At 43.7% G+C, this 24,912-nt stretch overlaps 1 protein-coding gene across 1 annotated transcript in view; it reads left to right on the top strand.

Moving 5' to 3' along the window:
- Positions 1-24,912, top strand: part of TM4SF20 (transmembrane 4 L six family member 20) — a 38,317-nt gene that overhangs the window by 228 nt on the left and 13,177 nt on the right. The window lies entirely within an intron of this gene.

Here is a 24,912-nt window from a genome sequence, read left to right as displayed (position 1 = left end):
TATCAGGAGCCAGTAACAATGTGAGTAAAGAGGTTTAGATCAGAGTAAGACGTTCAGTTGTCAACTATCCTCTAGGCGTCTTCGTAAAATAAAACAATTTTTCTGAAATTTTGCCAAAGTCTACTGGCATAAAAAGATCGATAAATATATCAGCCTGGGCTAGCTCACAGCCAATAAGTTAGTTTAGGATTTGTTTTCGGAAGCAAGTACATCAGTAAAGTTTCCCATACTCGGTATATGTGCCCATAGGGGCCAAAGAAGTGTCCTTTTGGCCTCCATCTGGCTGGTGTAGGTTGGTATACCACAAAAATGGTTAGTAAACAGTTTAGTAAACAACTGTAGTCTATCCTCTATTCTAACCTGAGCCATCACAGATATTTATTATTATTATTATTAATTAATAATTATTTATTGTAGCGCCATTTATTCCATGGCGCTTTACAAGTGAAAAGGGTATACAACAATTATTAACAGTAGAAAACAGACTGGTATAGGAGGAGAGAGGACCCTGCCCACGAGGGCTCACAGTCTATAGGGAATGGGTGATGGTACAATAGGTGAGGACAGAGCTGGTTGCGCAGTGGTCTACTGGACTGAGGGTTTATGTAGGTATTTGTTACCAGATACGACATGAGCCTTTCATGAAGTTTTTATAATGTGTCTATAAAAAGGATGCCATTATAGCTGATGGGTGACAAATGCCTGACACATGATACATTTATGGGTAAAAAAATGTCTAAATGAAACATTCCAAAAATGAGGTCAGCATTAGTAGGAAATCTTAATGTTTTTGATTTTAGTTTCATTAATTCCCTTTTAGTTTTCTGTAGAGATAGCCATGTGAGGGGCTTGCTTTATTTGTGAGACGAGTGTTAATTTTGAATGACACAATCCATTTTACTGTATAATATACTGAAGAATGTCAAAACATATAGAGTGGCATTTAAAAAAACAAACAATTCCATCATTGTCTTTTGGGTTTTGTTTCTACAGTAAATTTGTTCTACGAGGCAATAGTTTACTACTTAAAAAAATATATCATAAAAAAAAGATAGTAAAAAGATTTGGTTTCTGATCCATATTCTGAGTGCCATCACTTTTTTTTAATTTTTCTATTAATAAAGTTGTATAAGAGCTCAGAGGTTTTTTGAAAGACAAGAAATAATTTTGTTATCTAGAGTAAATTATTATAAATACAAATTAAATATTATATATAATGATAAATATTAATAAATATTGTGTTATATATAATATATATTAATAAATATATAATTATTATAAACTAGATGGTGGCCCGATTCTAACGTATCGGGTAGTCTAGAATGTGTATGTAGGTTAGCAGATTGAATAATAATATAATCAGTAAGTCTTGAATAATGATGGTTCATTTTTTGCTCGTTGGTCTCCTGCTGTGCAGCACGCATCGGCGTGTTTGACAGTGGGAGACCAACGATCTGAATGGGCCGGGAGCCGGGGTAAGCTAGTAACCATGGTACACATTGGGTAACTATGCAAAGTGGTTTCCATAGTTACTCGATGTGTACGCTGGTTAACAGCGTACGCCGGCTCCGGCACACGTGTGCCGAAACCCGGGGTAAGCTAGTAACCATGTTACACATTGGGTAACTAAGCAAAGCGGTTTTTATAGTTACCCGATGTGTACCATGGTTACCAGCCTACGCCGGCTCCGGCACACATGTGCCGGGAGCCGGGGTAAGCTAGCGGTTTCACACATCCGGCTTTTCTCCACTTTGTCGGATCCGGTGTGCTGCCGTAGGCTGGTTTCAGACGTCCATGTTTTAGGTACGTGTGACATCCGTTTTTAAAAAGGAATGTCACACTTACCCATGTTATTCTATGATGTGCCTCACACGTCCGTGTTTGCACACGGACTGTGTGACTTTTCATGACCCCGCACGCACACACACAGGTATCTCCGGCAGCACGGATGTCACACGGATCGCACACTGATGTGATCCATATGACATCAGTGTAAAACATACCGGAGAAAATATGGGTCTTTTTAATAAAAATATTTTCTATATTTACTTCTCTCCAGCGATGCTGTCTCCGCCTCTGCTGCCTCCCGCTCCTTATCGCCGCTCATTATACTCACTGAATATTCAGTGCCCTGTGGAGCTGGAAGCGGGAACAGCGCTGGGGACTTCAGTGTCGGGGACCGCATAGCTGGGTGAGTAGACTATAGATATATGGTGTGCACACAGCAATAAATGAGGGGGGTTTGCGGTGCTAGTGAGTGGACCACGGTCCAGACTATAGTATACAAATTCAAACACTGCACTCTCATTCAAGGTAAGGTAGAAAAAGAATACCAACAGATTTGTTTTTTGAAGTCAAAAGATTTTTTGTGTTTCATTTGTGAACAATTCAAGTGGAGGGGGACGTTTCGACCTAAACGTAGGCCTTCTTCACGCCACTTTACACTGAAAGAGTGGTAAAACAAATGTAATCACTATTTACAATATAATACATTTTCACTTATTTATAGACAATATACATATGTACATAGTAGAGAAAGTTCCATGTCGGGATTGAGTCTTTGCAAAAGACAGCACAATATATATCAACAGTTACCCATAGGATATTGGGTTCTATATGAAGTGCAACAGCCTCAGTATGAAAAAAGTGAACAGCATACCTCCATAAAAGAAGAGAATTAATTCTTTAGGTTGAATACTGCAAGTGTAGATAAAGAAGAGGAAACCCCCGGATATAGCCTTTTAGTATGGTAGTCACAGAGAGCAAGTCCTGTGAACAAAGCGTATGTAGATGAGTGGGTAGTAGGTATAAGTACCCCTGTTTGCATACCTATAGTATGGAAATGGGCAAGTATGTTACATTACCTGGATGATATTAATATAAAGTCTCACAGTGTGAGTATTCTGAAAGGGTTTGTAAGGGGCAGCCGTACAGGACTTGTGATTCCTTGGCATAAACCTCCAATCCTTTAGTATGAAATAAAGAATAATTATCAATTCCTCAGGAGAGTCTGCCAACAAGCATGTAAGTCTTTTAAACGCATACCTCATGAGATTTTTTATAATCAAATCAGCAAGTGTAAGGATGATATGCAGGTCTGTCCCAGATATATCATAATTCGTGGTGGTCCCAGAGTATATGCCCTATAGATCAAGGAATATATATGACTAACCATCATATGTTGGAAATATGGTAAATGTATGTAGGAAATAAGCTCAATTACCTTATTGGACTTCACATGGAGTTTTATAATATAGATTTTCCTATGTGATAAGTCAAATCCTGTGACTTGTAGTCCCTTCAGGGAAATGTGAATTAATTACAAATTTGCATCCATGTGTGGGCAAATCAATATGACATATGGTATCATTACCTTAGGACAGTGGTGATTATTTAAAACCACACACTGCAAAGAATTGCTGACAGGAGATTTGCTACCATCTGAAAGTGATTGTTAGTAGCAGGGGTTAGTATACTTCAGTTAGGTTGGAGATAGAGTCTCCAGGAGCGGTACATATTACCTGTATAGTCCTCATTCAGTGAGTGCATAAGAAGAAGGGGGGTTGAGGGTCCCTCTATAGGATAAGGAAATTAGTGCATAGTTAGTTGATTATAAAAAGGAGGGGGAGAGAACCGGAGTGGAAGGGTTAGATCAGAGACATACCTGGTGTGCCGTCTTCCCAGACTGTGGCAAAATGCGGTGTATAGCTGGGCTTGCAGGCTATTTAACTCTGCAGCCCGGAAATAGCGTTAGACGCATGCGCAGTAGCGATCTGCGCTTGTATTAGGGCATAAAAGGTACCATTAGGTATGTAGTAGAAGCGCCCGCGCATGCGCAGTACGCAAAGTTGTATACTTTAAAGTCTAGTAGCGCTGGGAAGACGTATGTTATGTTTCTGGGTGATTTGTCTGTATGGCTGTTGCTAAAAGAGCGGTTAGGGGAGCGAAACTAGGAATATGCAGGAAAGTAGAATCATAGGGAGAGTTGTAAGGAGAAACAGAAATAAAGAGTTAGAAAGTATATGGCAAGATTGTGAATCTATAATAGCAAATACTGCATATGCACAAAACAGGAATATAACAATTAGGAATACAATAATGGGATATCTGATCCATATACAAGTTATTTAGGGTAATCTATTCCAACATTTAGTGAGTCATATGTAAATATTTTGTAAAAAAAATTTTTTAAACATCAAAAAGCATAATGAAGATATGACCTAAAAAGAAAGTTTGATTAATTCATATACAGCAAGGGTCCCAATATGCTATACAGTGCATAAACATCACTATATCAATAGTGCTATATAGAGAGTGCCGGTTTATACATTACCGTCTATCAGTGCATATATGATGGAAGCAGAAAAGGTGATGGTGCCGAATTTTAAGTTTTCTGTAAGGAATATCATGATAAGGTTAGTATAGGAATGGAGATGTCCTGCGCCCTGATAAAGAAAAATAGTGTTATAATCACAATAGCCAATCAATCTCTCTATTGAGCCCTTTGGGTGTTAGAGTTTGCAACTTATAGATCCAGAAGCTTTCCCGTTTTTTTAGGAGCTCAATATGGTTGCCCCCTCGTCTAGGCCTATGTACCTTGTCAATGACTTGATATCGCAATTGTGCTACATTGTGTTTGGCCTCGTGGAAATGGTGGGGGATGGGGAGCCATAGTTTCCCACATCTGATGGTGGACTTATGGCTGGCAAGTCGGTCTCCCACATGTTGAATGGTCTCTCCGACATAAAGTAAGCCGCATGGGCATTTGATTATATACGCCACGAAATTACTTTCGCACGTAAAGTACTCTTTAATGCGGAAACTTTTACCAGATCTGGGATGTGTAAAATGGTCCCCTTTTATTACATTCGAGCAGGACGGGCAGTTGAGGCAAGGGAAAGTGCCAGTGCGCTTTGGTGCTAAGAATGTTTGTGTGCTCAATTTGTCGCTGCCAATATCGGCCCTAACTAGAGAGTCCTTTATATTTTGGGGTCTTCTCTTGCACATGAGTGGAGGAAGTATAAATGATCCTATTGTTGGATATGCTTTCTTGAGCAGTGGCCAATGGCGATTGATTATATTGTAGATTTTGGGCATAGAAGGATGGTGGGTATGTACAAAAGGTACTCTATCGAGCAGGGCCGGCGTCAGCACCCGGCATACCCGGGCAAATGCCGGGGCCCTGGAGAGCCGGGGGGGCCCACTCGGCCTCGTCAGCTCTGGTGCACCTTGGCCGGGGCCCACTCTCCTTAGTTCTGCGGTCCCCGGGCCGAGTTTCGGGGACCGCAGTCCTCGGCAGGAATCTGCGGCGCCGTCTCTTTAAGGCGTGCAGACTTCCTGGTTTGAACTTCATCTGTGGGCGGAGCTACAGACCGGCATCCTGCTCAGTCCCACAGATGAGAGTTGCAGTGCCAGCCAGCGACCCCCAGCACAGCGTGTCCCTCCGGCGCTGTGTGGGCCCCTTCTCCTCCGTGACCTGAGCGGTATGTGCCCTCCCCACCTCCCGATTTATGCCCCCCCGGAGCCGCGCGTGTCTGTCTCTGTCTGTATGTAGCAGAGCTAGGTGTGTATGTATATAGCAGAGCTAGGTGTGTATGTATATAGCAGAGCTAGGTGTGTATGTATATAGCAGAGCTAGGTGTGTATGTATATAGCAGAGCTAAGTGTGTATGTATATAGCAGTGCTATGTGTGTATGTATATAGCAGTGCTATGTGTGTATGTATATAGCAGAGCTAGGTGTGTATGTATATAGCAGAGCTAGGTGTGTATGTATATAGCAGAGCTAGGTGTGTATGTATATAGCAGAGCTAGGTGTGTATGTATATAGCAGAGCTAGGTGTGTATGTATATAGCAGTGCTATGTGTGTATGTATATAGCAGAGCTAGGTGTGTATGTATATAGCAGAGTTATGTGTGTATGTATATAGCAGAGCTAGGTGTGTATGTATATAGCAGAGCTATGTGTGTATGTATATAGCAGAGCTAGGTGTGTATGTATATAGCAGAGCTATGTGTGTATGTAGCAGAGCTATGTGTGTATGTAGCAGAGCTAAGTGTGTATGTATATAGCAGTGCTATGTGTGTATGTATATAGCAGAGCTATGTGTGTATGTATATAGCAGAGCTAGGTGTGTATGTATATAGCAGAGCTAGGTGTGTATGTATATAGCAGAGCTAGGTGTGTATGTATATAGCAGAGCTAGGTGTGTATGTATATAGCAGAGCTAGGTGTGTATGTATATAGCAGTGCTATGTGTGTATGTATATAGCAGAGCTAGGTGTGTATGTATATAGCAGAGTTATGTGTGTATGTATATAGCAGAGCTAGGTGTGTATGTATATAGCAGAGCTATGTGTGTATGTATATAGCAGAGCTAGGTGTGTATGTATATAGCAGAGCTATGTGTGTATGTATATAGCAGAGCTAAGTGTGTATGTATATAGCAGTGCTATGTGTGTATGTATATAGCAGAGCTATGTGTGTATGTATATAGCAGAGCTAGGTGTGTATGTATATAGCAGTGCTATGTGTGTATGTATATAGCAGAGCTAGGTGTGTATGTATATAGCAGAGCTAGGTGTGTATGTATATAGCAGAGCTAGGTGTGTATGTATATAGCAGAGCTAGGTGTGTATGTATATAGCAGAGCTAGGTGTGTATGTATATAGCAGAGCTAGGTGTGTATGTATATAGCAGTGCTATGTGTGTATGTATATAGCAGTGCTATGTGTGTATGTATATAGCAGAGCTAGGTGTGTATGTATATAGCAGAGTTATGTGTGTATGTATATAGCAGAGCTAGGTGTGTATGTATATAGCAGAGCTATGTGTGTATGTATATAGCAGAGCTAGGTGTGTATGTATATAGCAGAGTTATGTGTGTATGTATATAGCAGAGCTAGGTGTGTATGTATATAGCAGAGTTATGTGTGTATGTATATAGCAGAGCTAGGTGTGTATGTATATAGCAGAGCTATATGTGTATGTATATAGCAGAGCTATGTGTGTATGTATATAGCAGAGCTAGGTGTGTATGTATATAGCAGAGCTAGGTGTGTATGTATATAGCAGAGTTATGTGTGTATGTATATAGCAGAGCTAGGTGTGTATGTATATAGCAGAGCTATGTGTGTATGTATATAGCAGAGCTAGGTGTGTATGTATATAGCAGAGTTATGTGTGTATGTATATAGCAGAGCTAGGTGTGTATGTATATAGCAGAGCTATATGTGTATGTATATAGCAGAGCTATGTGTGTATGTATATAGCAGAGCTAGGTGTGTATGTATATAGCAGAGCTAGGTGTGTATGTATATAGCAGAGCTAGGTGTGTATGTATATAGCAGAGCTAGGTGTGTATGTATGTGGCAGAGCTATATGTGTATGTATATAGCAGAGCTATGTGTGTATGTATATAGCAGAGCTAGGTGTGTATGTATATAGCAGAGCTATGTGTGTATGTATGTGGCAGAGCTATGTGTGTATGTAGCAGAGCTATGTGTGTATGTATATAGCAGAGCTATGTGTGTATGTATATAGCAGAGCTATGTGTGTATGTATATAGCAGAGCTATGTGTGTATGTATGTGGCAGAGCTATGTGTGTATGTAGCAGAGCTATGTGTATGTATATAGCAGAGCTATGTGTGTATGTATATAGCAGAGCTAGGTGTGTATGTATATAGCAGAGCTAGGTGTGTATGTATATAGCAGAGCTAGGTGTGTATGTATATAGCAGAGCTATGTGTGTATGTATATAGCAGAGCTATGTGTGCATGTATATAGCAGAGCTATGTGTGTATGTATATAGCAGAGCTATGTGTGTATGTAGCAGAGCTATGTGTGTATGTAGCAGAGCTATGTGTGTATGTATATAGCAGAGCTATGTGTGTATGTATATAGCAGAGCTATGTGTGTATGTATGTGGCAGAGCTATGTGTGTATGTAGCAGAGCTGTGTGTATGTATATAGCAGAGCTATGTGTGTATGTATGTGGCAGAGCTATGTGTGTATGTGGCAGAGCTATGTGTGTATGTAGCAGAGCTATGTGTGTATGTGGCAGAGCTATGTGTGTATGTAGCAGAGCTATGTGTGTATGTAGCAGAGCTATGTGTGTATGTGGCAGAGCTATGTGTGTATGTAGCAGAGCTATGTGTGTATGTAGCAGAGCTATGTGTGTATGTAGCAGAGCTATGTGTGTATGTGGCAGAGCTATGTGTGTATGTAGCAGAGCTATGTGTGTATGTAGCAGAGCTATGTGTGTATGTAGCAGAGCTATGTGTGTATGTATGTAGCAGCGCTGTGTCTGTATGTATATAGCAGAGCTATGTGTGTATGTATGTAGCAGCGCTGTGTCTGTATGTATGTATCCAGCAGAGCTGTGTGTGTTTGTCTGTATGCATGTATGATGTGTATCTATGTATGTCAGTGTATATGACTGTATAGATGTGTCAGTTCTATATGTATTTTTGTGAGTTTGTCGTTAAATATGTATGTGTACGTATGTGTGTCTGCGTGTGGATGGGGCCCACTGGGACTCTTCCGCCCGGGGCCCACAAAAACCTGGAGCCGGCCCTGCTATCGAGTGTTATTCTATCCCTCTCTGGGGGAGTGGAAAGCAGTGCTTTTTCTTTTTCTGTTTTCAACAGTGTTTCTGGGTAATTTTGTTCAAGGAACCTCTGTGCCCAAAATCTACAATATAATCAATCGCCATTGGCCACTGCTCAAGAAAGCATATCCAACAATAGGATCATTTATACTTCCTCCACTCATGTGCAAGAGAAGACCCCAAAATATAAAAGACTCTCTAGTTAGGGCCGATATTGGCAGCGACAAATTGAGCACACAAAAATTCTTAGCACCAAAGCGCACTGGCACCTTCCCTTGCCTCAACTGCCCGTCCTGCTCGAATGTAATAAAAGGGGACCATTTTACACATCCCAGATCTGGTAAAAGTTTCCGCATTAAAGAGTACTTTACGTGCGAAAGTAATTTCGTGGCGTATATAATCAAATACCCATGCGGCTTACTTTATGTCAGAGAGACCATTCAACATGTGGGAGACCGAATTGCCAGCCATAAGTCCACCATCAGATGTGGGAAACTATGGCTCCCCATCCCCCACCATTTCCACGAGGCCAAACACAATGTAGCACAATTGCGTTATCAATTCATTGACAAGGTACATAGGCCTAGACGGGGGGGCAACCATATTGAGCTCCTAATAAAACGGGAAAGCTTCTGGATCTATAAGTTGCAAACTCTAAAACACCCAAAGGGCTCAATAGAGAGATTGATTGGCCATTGTGATTATAACACTATTTTTCTTTATCAGGGCGCAGGACATCTCCATTCCTATACTAACCTTATCATGATATTCCTTACAGAAAACTTAAAATTCGGCACCATCACCTTTTCTGCTTCCATCATATATGCACTGATAGACGGTAATGTATAAACCGGCACTCTCTATATAGCACTATTGATATAGTGATGTTTATGCACTGTATAGCATATTGGGACCCTTGCTATATATGAATTAATCAAACTTTCTTTTTAGGTCATATCTTCATTATGCTTTTTGATGTTTAAAAAATTTTTTTTACAAAATATTTACATATGACTCACTAAATGTTGGAATAGATTACCCTAAATAACTTGTATATGGATCAGATATCCCATTATTGTATTCCTAATTGTTATATTCCTGTTTTGTGCATATGCAGTATTTGCTATTATAGATTCACAATCTTGCCATATACTTTCTAACTCTTTATTTCTGTTTCTCCTTACAACTCTCCCTATGATTCTACTTTCCTGCATATTCCTAGTTTCGCTCCCCTAACCGCTCTTTTAGCAACAGCCATACAGACAAATCACCCAGAAACATAACATACGTCTTCCCAGCGCTACTAGACTTTAAAGTATACAACTTTGCGTACTGCGCATGCGCGGGCGCTTCTACTACATACCTAATGGTACCTTTTATGCCCTAATACAAGCGCAGATCGCTACTGCGCATGCGTCTAACGCTATTTCCGGGCTGCAGAGTTAAATAGCCTGCAAGCCCAGCTATACACCGCATTTTGCCACAGTCTGGGAAGACGGCACACCAGGTATGTCTCTGATCTAACCCTTCCACTCCGGTTCTCTCCCCCTCCTTTTTATAATCAACTAACTATGCACTAATTTCCTTATCCTATAGAGGGACCCTCAACCCCCCTTCTTCTTATGCACTCACTGAATGAGGACTATACAGGTAATATGTACCGCTCCTGGAGACTCTATCTCCAACCTAACTGAAGTATACTAACCCCTGCTACTAACAATCACTTTCAGATGGTAGCAAATCTCCTGTCAGCAATTCTTTGCAGTGTGTGGTTTTAAATAATCACCACTGTCCTAAGGTAATGATACCATATGTCATATTGATATGCCCACACATGGATGCAAATTTGTTATTAATTCACATTTCCCTGAAGGGACTACAAGTCACAGGATTTGACTTATCACATAGGAAAATCTATATTATAAAACTCCATGTGAAGTCCAATAAGGTAATTGAGCTTATTTCCTACATACATTTACCATATTTCCAACATATGATGGTTAGTCATATATATTCCTTGATCTATAGGACATATACTCTGGGACCACCACGAATTATGATATATCTGGGACAGATCAGACCTGCATATCATCCTTACACTTGCTGATTTGATTATAAAAAATCTCATGAGGTATGCGTTTAAAAGACTTAGGCGGGCTTTGCACGCTGCGACATCGGTAACAATGTGTTACCGATGCTGCAGCGATAGTCCCGCCCCCGTCGCACGTGCAATATCTACTGAAAGCTGCCGTAGCGATTATTATCGCTACGGCAGTTTCACACGCACATACCTGCCGTGCGACGTCCCTCTGGCCGGCGACCCGCCTCTTTCCTAAGGGGGCGGGTCGTGCGGCGTCACAGCGACGTCACACGGCAGGCGGCCAATTGAAGTGGAGGGGCGGAGATGAGCAGGATGTAAACATCCCGCCCACCTCCGTCCTTCTCATTGCAGCCGGCGGCAGGTAAGGTGAAGTTCCTCGCTCCTGCGGCTTTACACACAGCGATGTGTGCTGCCGCAGGAGCGAGGAACAACATCGCACCTGTCGCTGCACCGGCATTATGGAAATGTCGGAGGCTGCAGCGATGATACGATAACGACGCTTTTGCGCTCGTTCATCGTATCAAAAAGGATTTGCACGTTGCGATATCGACTGCGACGCCAGATGTGCGTCACTTTCGATTTGACCCCATCGGCATCGCACGTGCAATGTCGCAACGTGCAAAGCCGCCCTTACATGCTTGTTGGCAGACTCTCCTGAGGAATTGATAATTATTCTTTATTTCATACTAAAGGATTGGAGGTTTATGCCAAGGAATCACAAGTCCTGTACGGCTGCCCCTTGCAAACCCTTTCAGAATACTCACACTGTCAGACTTTATATTAATAACATCCAGGTAATGTAACATACTTGCCCATTTCCATACTATAGGTATGCAAACAGGGGTACTTATACCTACTACCCACTCATCTACATACGCTTTGTTCACAGGACTTGCTCTCTGTGACTACCATACTAAAAGGCTATATCCGGGGGTTTCCTCTTCTTTATCTACACTTGCAGTATTCAACCTAAAGAATTAATTCTCTTCTTTTATGGAGGTATGCTGTTCACTTTTTTCATACTGAGGCTGTTGCACTTCATATAGAACCCAATATCCTATGGGTAACTGTTGATATATATTGTGCTGTCTTTTGCAAAGACTCAATCCCGACATGTAACTTTCTCTACTATGTACATATGTATATTGTCTATGGATAAGTGAAAATGTATTATATTGTAAATAGTGTTCACATTTGTTTTACCACTCTTTCAGTGTAAAGTGGCGTGAAGAAGACCTACGTTTAGGTCGAAACGTCCCCCTCCACTTGAATTGTTCACAAATAAAACACAAAAAATCTTTTGACTTCAAAAAACGAATCTGTTGGTATTCTTTCGCTGGGTGAGTATACAGCAGAGTGTGTGTGTGTGTATACATGCATGTGCGGTATGTGTGTATGCGCTCGGTGTATCCATGTGTCTGCTATGTGTGTGTGCGTCTGCTATGTGTGTGTGCTCAGTGTGGTGTGTGTGCTCAGTGTGTGTGTGCTCAGTGTGTGTGTGTGTACATGCATGTGCGCTATGTGTGTATACATGCATGTGCTCAGTGTGTGTATGCGCTTGGTGTATCCATGTGTCTGCTATGTGTGTATATGTGCTCAGTGTGTGTGTGTGTGTGTGTATACATGCATGTGCGCTATGTGTGTATGTGCTCGATGTATCCATGTGTGTCTGCTGTGTGTGTGTGTGTCTGCTATGTGTGTGTGCTCAGTGTGGTGTGTGTGCTCAGTGTGTGTCTGTGCTCAGTGTGTGTGTATACATGCATGTGCTCAGTGTGTGTATGCGCTCGGTGTATCCATGTGTGTCTGCTATGTGTGTATATGTGCTCAGTGTGTGTGTGTGTTGATAGGTGGTCAGGAGCGGGAGGCAGCAGAGCCGGCGAAAGCAGGTAAATATGAAAAATATTTTTATTTCACAGACCCATGTTTTCTCCGCTACCTGTCACACGCATGCAAACACGGATGTCACACGTATGACCATAACCATGCGTGTGACTGGTACCTGATTAAACACAGACGTCTGAAAGCAGCCATACAATGTGTACAGTACAGTGGCCGCGCCGCAACTTCCTGGTCACAAGCTCTGGTCACATGATAACATGTGATCGGAGCTTTTCACGTGGCCACTGCAGTGTACACAGTGCACGGGAGCACGCTGGATCCGACAAAGTGGAGAAAAGGTAAGTAACTATTCAAAGCGACAGTGCTGACGTGTGCCGGGAGCCGAGGTAAGCTAGTAACCATGTTACACATCGGGTAACTAAGGAAAGCGGTTTCTATATTTACCCGATGTGTACCATGATTACCAGCCTACGCCGGCTCTGGCACACGTGTGCCGGGAGCCGGGGTAAGCTAGTGGTTTCACACATCCGGCTTTTCTCCACTTTGTCTTGCCGGTGTGGGCTTCCGGGGGTGCAGCAGTCACAGTTGGGGCTCTGTATGGGTTCGGGGAATGCGTGTGGGGGCGGGGCCAGGGCGAGCATCCAATGTGTGAGGGGGCGGGGCCTGGTCGAGCGGCAAATGCGTGCAAGGGGCTGGGGCAAGCAGCCAATCCGTCTGGGGGGCGGAGCCTGGCCAATCCGTGCGGGGGGGCGGAGCCGAGGCAAGCGGCCAATGCGACGGTTGTCACTGTAATGACATAATTTTGGACCAAGACAGACAGACAGACAGACAGAATAAGGCAATTATATATATATAGATTATAAGTTAGAGTAAATATAACTTTTTGATCACCTTTTATTTCACAGTTTTTAGAGGTGAAGTAAACAAAAAGAGTGATTCAGCTGTGAAATATTTTTGTTTAGGTATTGATAGGATGTAATATTATATTATATATATTTTGTTTTTTTATTTGTGTCCTGAAAAATAATAGTATGCCCATATAATGATAAGTTTCCTGAAAACAGGCACCTAGCACATTCTGACAATGTCACATAGCACATTGCCCTAATGCCATAATGGACATTTTGCAAATGTGCAAAAATGTTTAGAGAGTGGCCTGGGCTCTTATATACAGTATTCTGGAATGCTGTATATAAGGGCTCACTGATAATGGCCACAGCTCATAAGGGAAAAACCTGGTGACAGGTTCCCTTTAATGGACGCAGAGGGCCCCTATGTTGTTCTCACACAGGGGCCCTTGTCTGTCTGTGTCCTCCAGTGTGTAGGTTACTTGTATTGAGGCAGAGAGGAGCTTATACACAGAGGAGTCCTCAGATGTCAGCGTCTATTGAACACGTCTAATTTCCCCTCTACATTTCTATTTTTCCATTTGTTTCCTTAATTCCTTCATAACTTTCAGTGAGATAAGGAGACAGTAGGGCTTTACTTTTATGGTACAAAGTCCACACTATCGTGCAGTTTTGATTATTTTTACTTTCTGTACGGAAACCTGTTCTTATCACATATAATAAAATAGATAATTACTTCATACTCCAACGTGGTTGAGATAGAAACTGCTTGACTATTTCCAAAATTCTAATAACAAGAATAAGCCGCTACCTCATGCTCCTTTATGAGCTGTAGATGAAGGGTTATTGCATTACTTGGCACTTGTAACACGTGTTACTTTTTACTTAGCCTAGTCTGACCTTGATCTGCCAGCATTGCCAGCCATAAACTGCCAGATCCTGTTATACCATTGAAGTGTCAAGTGGCAACATAAATAAGTGAGGATGAAGATTGCGTTAGTGCATTACACTTAAGGCCCCGTCACACACAACGAGATTGCTAACAAGATCGTTGCTGAGTCACAGTTTCTGTGACGCAGTAACGATCTCGCCAGCGATCTCGTTATGTGTGACACCTACCAGCGATCAGGCCCCTGCTGTGAGATCACTAGTCATTGCCGAATGGTCCGGACCATTTTCTTCAAAGTTGATGTCCTGCTGGGCAGGATGCATCGCTGTGTTTGACGCCTACCAACGACCTCCTAACCCGGTCCTAACACCCGCTGCTGATCGTTACTGCGTCGTTGGTAAGATCTGACTGTGTGACATCTCACCAGCGACCTCCCAGTGACTTACCAGCGATCCTTATCAGGTTGTATCGTTGTCGGGATCGCTGGTAGGTTGTGTGTGTAACTGGGCCTTTACGATCAAACTGAAGGGCTGTGTCTCTTCTCTGTCATCATATGCTTCTGCAGTAGCCTCAGATTAAAGAGTTATTCCCGTCTTCATAGATGGATATTGTCAGATAGTGCTTACAAATACAAGCAATTTTGCAATAACCTGAAGAGAGCTGGGACCACAGTCTCAAAGATTACTGTTAGTAACACACTACGCCATCATCAACCAAAATAGAACTTTTTGGTATCAACTCCACTCTCTGTGTTTAGAGGAAAAAGAAGGATGAGTACAAAAACACCATCCCATATGTGAAGCATGGGGGTGGAAACATCATATTTTGGCGGTGCTTTTCTGCAAAGGACAGGACAACTGCACCATACTGAAGGAAGGATGTATGGGGTATTGCGAGATTTTGGCCAACAACCTATTTCCCTCAGTAAGATTATTGAAGATGGTCATAGCTGGGACTTTCAGCATAATAATTATTATTATTACTTATTATTATTATTTATTCCATGTCGCTTTACAAGTGAAAGAAGGTATACATACAACAATCATTAACAATACAAAACAGACTGGTACAGGAGGAGGGAGAATCCTACCCGCGAGGGCTCACAGTCTACAGGGAATGGGTGAGGGTGCAATAGGTGAGGACAAAGCTGGTTGCGCAGTGGTGTACTGGACTGAGGGTTATTGTAGGTTGTAGGCTTGTTTGATAATGACCCGAAACACCTGCAATGCCCTGAACATAAGCTAAGCAACATAGTGAATCAGAATAACTATACTACATTTCTAATTGGAAGTATTGTAGTTGCTGATATTATTATTAGTATTACACGTACTACATATTGGGATAGGATCTTGGAGATGGGAATACCCCTTTAATTTCAAATACATTACAGAACTGACTTTCAATAATCCTAAAATGAAGTTAGTTTCAGCAAACTTATTTCACAATTAATCTGACCAAATATTTAGATACCCCTGTCTGCGTATAGCCTTGGGATCTTATGTATAGGCGGATTTTTCAGCTTTAGTATATTGTCTTGGTTTTCTAAAGTTGATCGTCTTCATAGAGTAGTAGAACGAGGAAGCTCTAATAAACAAAACTATATAATAAAAATCTTACAAAAGACAAGGAGAATGTCACATTCACCAGGATTGCAAGTGAAAAGGGCAACAATTATACATAAAGTTAAAAATATAGAAAATTGTTTGCTTTGCAGTGTAATATATTCCATGTGAGAACAAATGGTATGTGACGTTACAACTCTGTGATACGATACAATTTACTGATAAGTGTAAAAATAGATACATTTATCCAGTGTGCCAGAGGTAATAACGTTATGAATAAACCAAACGTTTATAAAGGAAAACTCTCCAAATCAGAGTCAAACTAAAAAATCTCATACATATCTTCTTACTCAGCACATATATAAATATATTGGCTAATGCGTTAGGAGGGAGACTCATGAAAGAACTTTCGGTATTATTAAATGAAAAGTATGGATTCCTGACCAATAAAACAACATACTGTGTACCGTGTTTCCCGAAAATAAGTCTGGGTCTTACATTAATTTTTGCTCCAAAAGATGCACTAGGGCTTATTTTCAGGGGATGGTTTATATTTTTCCCATGATCAACAATCCCTATTTATTCTTGAACAAAAAAAAAATCACATTCTGGAACATCAACATTTTGGGTTAATCCTTTTACTGGTTCAGATGCACATTTCCTTATCTGATCTGCTATTCTCATGGTGCACAAGCAGTCCTACAGTGGTGGGTACATACAATATTTACAAAGGTTTAATTTACCTGCCTAAATTTATTATTCTCTATGTCCTGCTAATTTTACCTCCAAAAGAAAGCTGATGTCAAGGTAGAAATTTAGGTGAAGATAGCTAATGGTATCTTCATACAGGGTATCCAGAGGCCGGTGCCGTATTAGCTGTATGTACAGATATTAATGAATCAGACAATGATCACACAACTCATGTTCGCTGTATGAGTCAATGTCATCGACTGAACTCGTGTATTAAAAAAACTCAATTATACAGAATGCAACATTGACCTTGAAACAACAATGAGTAGGGAGTATTCCACTCCCCAGTTTTTCCCGGTATGCTGTAAAATACATCTGTTCATTATACATTCTTTCTGTGTGAAACTACTGATAAGACTTTTACTAATCATCATGAAGACTTTCACCGTTTCACATTCTGGCTTCATTATCTTTGGTTAACCCTTTATTGTATATACAGTTTAGAATCATATTATGGGTCTGTGCGATTGCTATATAGACACGCAGATAATTATGCTGCTACATCTACATTTTGATTATTTACATACACAGATATTCTTATTACGTTTGAGCAAACAATTTATAGCTTAGGCTACCTTCACAGGCCCCACTTAATAAAATATCTGTGAATGTTATCAACCTTAAATGTTAAAATATATCTAAATGGGGAAATTTTTATTTGGAGCTTATTTGTAACCTACCCTGGGACTCTAATTACATATATATGTATATATATATATATATATATATATATATACTAGCTGTACTACCTGGCTTCGCCCGGGTTGATAACTGTTGTCAACAAAATAGAATGTATTAACAAAAATTTATTCTGCACACAAAAAACACAAAACAAATACATAGAAATGTAATTATTAAAAGGCAAAAACTAAGCTAATAGAAGAATTTCACAACATATATTTCAACACCACAGATATTCCACACAGATTTAACTAAATTGGCCAAGTAATGTGCTCCGTCTGTCTCTTTCCAGGTCTGTCTCTTTCCCCGTCTGTCTCTTTCGCCGTCTGCCTGTCTCTTTTTTTGTCTGTCTTTTTTTTGTCTGTCTCTGTCTCTCTGTTTCTTTCCCCATCTGTCTCTTTCTAGGTCTGTCTTTTTCCCAGGTCTGTCTCTTTCCCCATCTGTCTCTTTCCCCATCTGTCTCTTTCCAGGTCAGTCTCTTTCCAGGTCAGTCTCTTTCCAGGTCAGTCTCTGTCTGTCTCTTTCCAGGTCTGTCTCTTTCCAGGTCAGTCTCTGTCTGTCTCTTTCCCCGTCTGTCTCTGTCTGTCTCTTTCTCCGTTTGTCTCTGTCTGTCTCTTTCCCTGTCTGTGTCTCTGTCTCTTTCCCTTTCTGTCTCTATCTCTCTGTCTGTCTCTCTCTATCCGTCTCCCCACCGACATCTTATTACCTCACATATAAGCTTCTTATACTATGAATGTCTTTTGTTCCTATAGCAACCAATCACAGCTCCTACTAATAACCTGTAGTTCCAGCCTCCATTTACTTTAATGGAGGCATGTTTTTTGGAGAGTAACTGTAAAGCGCGGGGTTAAATTTTCCTGTCAAAACATAGTCTACAATGTTCCCTGGGTCACATGAGGTGTCTGTGCAAAATTTCGTGATTGTAAATGCGACGGTGCATATACACTTTTTGTTTCACCTTTTCCCCATTATGTATGATTAGTAAATTGGAACGCGTGGGGTTAAAATTTCGCCTCACAACATAGCCTATGACGCTCTTGGGGTTGGGGTCCAGACGTGTGAGTGTGCAAAATTTTGTGGCTGTGGCTGCGAAGGTGCAGATGCCAATCCCGGACATACACACACACACACATTCAGATTTATATATTATATATATATATATATATATATATATATATATATATATACATATGGGCCTTCCATTAGATTGTTGTTTAATACAACACTATAGGCTTTAGCTACCTCCTTAAATACTTATTTTATTTAGTAAAAAATAACTCTAGGATTTATAGGGGCAATTAGAACTGGCGTTATTACTTTCATTAGGGCACATTATCCTGACCAAGGAAGATTGAATTTTGACCTTATCTTAAAATTAGCACATAACCAAAAAACATTTGCTACAGATTGTCTATGGTTCTTCTTTTCGGATATGAAACAAAATGGAGGATGGACGCTTGGTCAGGTGGCCATCTAGGGCCACCTCGTGAACCCAGGTGATCTGTTCTTGACAAAATACCAAAGCATAATAAAACTTCATGTGAACAGTTTGTAGCACTGACTTAGAGAAACCTTCTGGAATAATGGGTAAAATAGCGGCCGCTTTCTGCTTCGGTTGTTTCAGGTCCGTTGGTTTCTGAGATGTTACGTTAACTTGCGTGTCACTGCCAGTGCTCAGCAGACTAGGCCGGGGAGACATCAGCCTGATGTGATAGGCTCTTCCAAAACTTTTCCCGAAATTTTAGAGTCCATAGCTAGCATTTTGTATTAAGGAAAAATCACTGAATATATTCATATATGAGTTAGTAGGAGACAAAAACATTTAGAAATTGTTAGGTTACATTAACTAAACCACATTTTTGGGTGTATGAAATGGCTGAATTAAGTATTTTAGATTACTCAATTCGTACCCTCAACAGTCCCCCCTTAGACTTACTTCTGCCATTTCCAAATACTAAGGGTACTGTGTTCCCTTAGGAAAAGAGGAAGAAAGATATGTTGGGAAAGCCTGCCTGACTGAACGTTGAGGCATGGGTGGAGAGGGGAAAGGTTTTCTTCACCGGTTTGAGACCAAGGACCCCTAGGCGAGTCCTCACCCTTTGTAGTTGGACATTCCCATGTCTCAAGGCTCTCTAAGTCCTCTCTTCTAACTGTTTTGGCAATGATGGTCTGAGACTGTACAGGTAAATATGAGCAGGACGCTCAGTGCAGCTCCGTTTTTTTTTTTAATAAACTACAGCCTGCTGCAGCTTACAATGATTACACCCTCCCACACATCCCTGCGGGCTTATATAGACCCCCACCTCTCCTTAAGGGTGCGCGGTGTCAGAATGGCCGGTGGGAAAAAAATAACATTACAGATACAGGAAAGCCCATGGACAGAACTTTTATTATAGTCACAGAAAATAACTTTCACTACAGAAACATATATTACAGAAGCTTTAACATGGATGGGGTGGAATGGAAGGCATTATTAGGACGGGTGGCTTGGGACTGGAAATCACTGCAGCAAGGGGGCAAGCAGTCTGGGGCTCCCCTCTGTGTCATTAGGGAAGGTTGGGGCAGACTCGTGGGTGCAGCCCGGACTGTGGGCGGTATCTTGGGAGATCTCCTGGGGCTTATTTAAAGAGATACTGTGATACTCTGGGAAAAGGCACACCTGGCTTCAGGTAAATCATTACTGGATCATTACTGGATCAACAGGGAATTTACCCACATCATTAGGCCCCTTTGACCATAATGGTCTACATCAGATTCATCAGCACATGGCATAGAGAGCATCACAGTGGGGAGTGCCTGTAGGAGGCAAATCTCCTCACACCCTTCTGGGGAATTTAGTCGAGTCAGAGTGAGAGTAATACCTTCTTCTCCATCATAATTTATGGCGACTTTTAATTTATTTAACAAATCAAATTTTAGTAAATTGACTGGACAGATTTTTTGACAACACAAACTGGTTGTAAATTACTGGGAAAGATCCTACCATTAGAGGAATGGTCAGAGTATGCGTAGTGGGTAATCCATTTACGCCCACCAGGGTAAGGACGTCATTAGAAAGGGGCAGGGTGTGATCAGGGGGTATATCAAATATTTTAACAATAGAATTGGCCGCCCTAGTGTCCACCATGAATTTAATAGGGGCCCCTGCGACATCTAAAGTTACAGATGTAGAAAACCCCTGGTTTGAACTGACCATCACGGTAGAATCTGGTTGGCCACAAATTCATTGTGGATTTATGTGTTGCAGGTTTTGGTCATGGTTTTGAGGGTGCATAACCATAAAATGGGATTGTGGGGTACGACACTCTCTCCGATAGTGACCGGGCTGGCCACAACGCCAACAATTCCATTGCTGGCTCTGCTGGTTTTGTTGATTAGGAGCTACGTATATGGGGTTTGGGCCCTGTTGGGGCATGTGCTGTGGTGGGGGCTGCACCGGCGTGTTTGTATACATCAATACTGGGGCATTCTTTTTGGATTTGGGGGCTGGATGTTTTACCAGGTTTTTCTGGAAACTGTTCGTAACCAGGCTAGCATCTTTGGTAGGAAGATTTATGATCTCTGGTCGATTTGACATCACCATGTCCTTAAGATCTGTTTGCAGACCTTCAATAAAGGGGGTGGTTAAATTGTCTCCTGCTTTTACCTTGCTGAGATTAACAAAGTCCTTCAGAGCATCTAAATACAACTGGTGGGCCTGTAGCATTTCTCTATAAAATCGCATAGGGTTAATTTCGGGATCTGGCAGGCGGTGGGTGAATGCCACTGACTGGGTGGGGTTGAAGGAGACATATTTGAATGAGGACTGTTCCTCGTCAGGTTTGGGGTAAGGCTCACTATGTATCCTAGAGGAAAGAGGGTGATCCAAGGGGAGGGGATTGGTAACTGGGGAGCGTGGCGTCAGACTGGCCAGTGGGGGGAGAGGCGGCATTGCAAGTACAGGAGGGGCCAGAGGTATGGGTGTGGATAACAGCTCCTGAGTCTGCTCGGTTGTTCTCTAATGTAGAGGAGGCACATAGTAACCTCCTCCCGGAGTTAGAACAGGGAGGATTGGGACAGGCTTATGGCCATGACTCAGATGTGGGCGATGAGCTGTACAATTATTACAATCATCTCTCCAGTCTGTGTTTTGGTAGCCACACTGGTAACATATGCAGCTAGCTGGGTCGTATGGGGGTGGCTTCTTAATTGGTACTTCTGGATAGAGGCAGGAGTGGGCAGGGTCAATGTGGGGGCTGTGGGGGGTGGTTCTACTAACTGTGAGGTGGATACTTGTACAGAGGGAACTAAGGCCGGTGTGGGCAGTACAGAAAGAGTTAAGGGATTCTGGCCAGTAAGTGGGACTGCAGCATCTATGAGTAGCTCTGGAGCTTGTCCAGAATCAGGTTGCAAAGTAGCAACAAAACAACCTTCTCGAGTGCCCCTAAAACCATCCTCAGACTTGGGTAACCTATAGGAAAACATAACATCCCCTTGCTCATCTTCATCTTTGACCTCAATATATCCTTCTGATAGCAATATCTGCATTATTCTGTCAAGCAATTCCGCATCAATTAACAATTTCTTGTTACCTTCAGGCCATTCAGCCTTCTGTCTGAACATTTTTGCTATCTTGGTGGTGTCCGGATTACACTAATTTATGACTATGCGGCGTGCATTACAGTCCAGCCGGAACTTAAGGCCACACCTCTATACTAGCTGGCAACTCCTCAGCTATCTATATATATAATTGCCTTATTCTGTCTGTCTGTCTGTCTGTCTTGCTCCAAAATTGTGTCCTTACGGTGACATAAAGCGGATTGGCCGCTGGCCTCGCTATGGCCCCGCCCCCCGCACGGATTGGTCGCTCGCCCTGGCTCCCCCCCACACGGATTGGCCGGCCGCTCGCACAGGCTCCGCCCCCCACACGGATTGGCCTCTCGCCCCGGCACCCTGCACGTATTGGCAACTCGGCCACGCCCCGCCCCCCTCACGCAATGCACGCTCGCTCTGGCCCCGCCCCCCGCACGCATCCCCCGAACTGACATGGAGACACGACTCCCAGGTGAGTACTGTACCCCCGGGAGCCCACACCAGCATACGCCGCCAACCCAGCCGACACAAACCCTCGCATTGCTGGGGCTGGCCGGCGTATGCTGGTGTGGGCGCCCGTGCGAGTGGGGGACGGGATGCGCTGGTAACCATGGTAGCATAGTTACCAGTGCATCAAGGTCCTGCAGCGGCGGAACATCCACATGCACACACATAACAACAGACACACACACACACACATCAGATCACACTCACTCTCACACACACCTCACACACACATCAGATCGCATCCACACACTCACAGCATCCGGAGATATCGCTTGCTTCTCGGCCGTGATACTGTGCTGCAGTGAGCTTCCAGGACCTGCCAGAGGATCACATGGCCAGAAGCATGTGGTATCTCCGGATGTTGTGAGTGTGACCACGTATGTGCAATATCATCAATGTGTGTGTGTGAGTGTATGCGATCCGGTGTGTGTGAGTGTATGCGATCGGGTGTGTGTGAGTGTATGCGATCGGGTGTGTGAGTGTATGCGATCGGGTGTGTGTGAGTGTATGCGATCGGGTGTGTGTGAGTGTATGCGATCGGGTGTGTTTAAGTGTATGCGATCGGGTGGGTGTGAGTGTATGCGATCGGGTGTGTGAGTGTATGCGATCGGGTGTGTGTGAGTGTATGCGATCGGGTGTGTGTGAGTGTATGCGATCGGGTGTGTTTAAGTGTATGCGATCGGGTGGGTGTGAGTGTATGCGATCGGGTGGGTGTGAGTGTATTCGATCGGGTGGGTGTGTGTGCGTGTGAGTGTATGCGATCGGATCTGTGAGTTTCGGCAGAGAAGCACGGCGTGCTGGAGGAGGTTGGGAGGAGAGAGGCTGATCCTGGGGAAGGCTGGGAGGGGGAGGCTGATGTTGGCGGAGGCTGGGAGGAGAGAGGCTGATGCTGGGGGAGGCTGATGCTGGGGGTGGCTGGGATGAGAGAGGCTGATGCTGGGGGAGGCTGATGCTGGGGGAGGCTGGAAGGAGAGAGCAGATGCTGGGGGAGGCTGATGTTGGGGGAGGCTGGGAGGGTGTAGGCTGATGCTGGGGGAGGCTGATGCTGGGGGAGGCTGGAAGGAGAGAGGCTGATGCTGGGGGAGGCTGATGTTGGGGGGAGGCTGGGAGGGTGTAGGCTGATGCTGGGGGAGGCTGATGCTGGGGGTGGCTGGGATGAGAGAGGCTGATGCTGGGGGAGGCTGATGCTGGGGGAGGCTGGAAGGAGAGAGGCTGATGCTGGGGGAGGCTGATGCTGGGGGAGGCTGGGAGGGGGAGGCTGATGCTGGGGGAGGCTGGGAGGAGAGAGGCTGATGCTGGGGGAGGCTGATGCTGGGGGAGGCTGGAAGGAGAGAGGCTGATGCTGGGGGAGGCTGGGAGAAGGGAGGCTGGGAGGGGGGAGGCTGAGAGAAGAGAGGCTGATGCTGGGGGAGGCTGAGGCTGGGAGGAGAGAGGCTGATGCTGGGGACAGAGAGGCTGATGCTGGGAGGAGAGAGGCTGATGCTGGGAGGAGAGAGGCTGATGCTGGGAGGAGAGAGGCTGATGCTGGAGGCAGAGAGGCTGATGCTGGTGCAGCATGGGGGATGGAGCACGATGGGGAGTGCGCAGCATGGGGGATGGAGCACGTTTGGGAGTGCGCAGCATGGCAGATGGAGCACGTTTGGGACTGCGCAGCATGGCGGATGGACCACATTTGGGAGTGCGCAGCATGGCGGATGGAGCATGTTTGGGAGTGCGCAGCATGGCGGATGGAGCACGTTTGGGAGTGCGCAGCATGGCGGATGGAGCACGTTTGGGAGTGCGCAGCATGGCGGATGGACCACGTTTGGGAGTGCGCAGCATGGCGGATGGAGCACATTTGGGAGTGCGCAGCATGGCGGATGGAGCACGTTTGGGAGTGCGCAGCATGGCGGATGGAGCACAATGGGGGGTGCGCAGCATGGGGGATGGAGCACGATGGGAGGTGCACACCTCCCCCCAACACACACACACACACAACACACCACACACACACTGGGAACCACAAACACCGCCCTACACAGACACCCACACACACAGACAACGCTGCACACACACAACACCCAACACACAAACACCGTGGCATACATAAATATACGCACATACCACGCAACACACACACATTGCACAAAACATACCTCCCCCAAAACACACCACACCCACACAAACCGCGCAACACACACACACACACAACGCTACAGACACACAGCGCTCCACAAACAACGCAACACACGCAACACACATACAACACCGCTCTCACCCCTCGCCACACCCAGACAACACCCAGAACATGTACAGCGCCCTACACAAACACTTGGTAACTACACACAACAACATCTATATATATATATATATATATATAACAAAAATCATACATTAACTACACAATACGTAAATTCTAGAATACCCGATGCGTAGAATCGGGCCACCTTCTAGTATAGTAATAAGGGTCCTGTGAGGAGGGGTACAAAATGTATTCCCTATGGACTTGGTCAGCCGCACCAATATTTTTTATTGTCCTAACTCACTATCTTCGGTCACATGAAAATTTTCCGTG

This window comes from Anomaloglossus baeobatrachus, chromosome 3 (genome assembly GCF_048569485.1).
Source record: "Anomaloglossus baeobatrachus isolate aAnoBae1 chromosome 3, aAnoBae1.hap1, whole genome shotgun sequence".
Classification (NCBI taxonomy): domain Eukaryota; kingdom Metazoa; phylum Chordata; class Amphibia; order Anura; family Aromobatidae; genus Anomaloglossus; species Anomaloglossus baeobatrachus.
The sequence above is the reverse complement of the archived record's forward strand: the minus strand, read 5'-3'. Positions and strand labels throughout refer to the sequence as shown.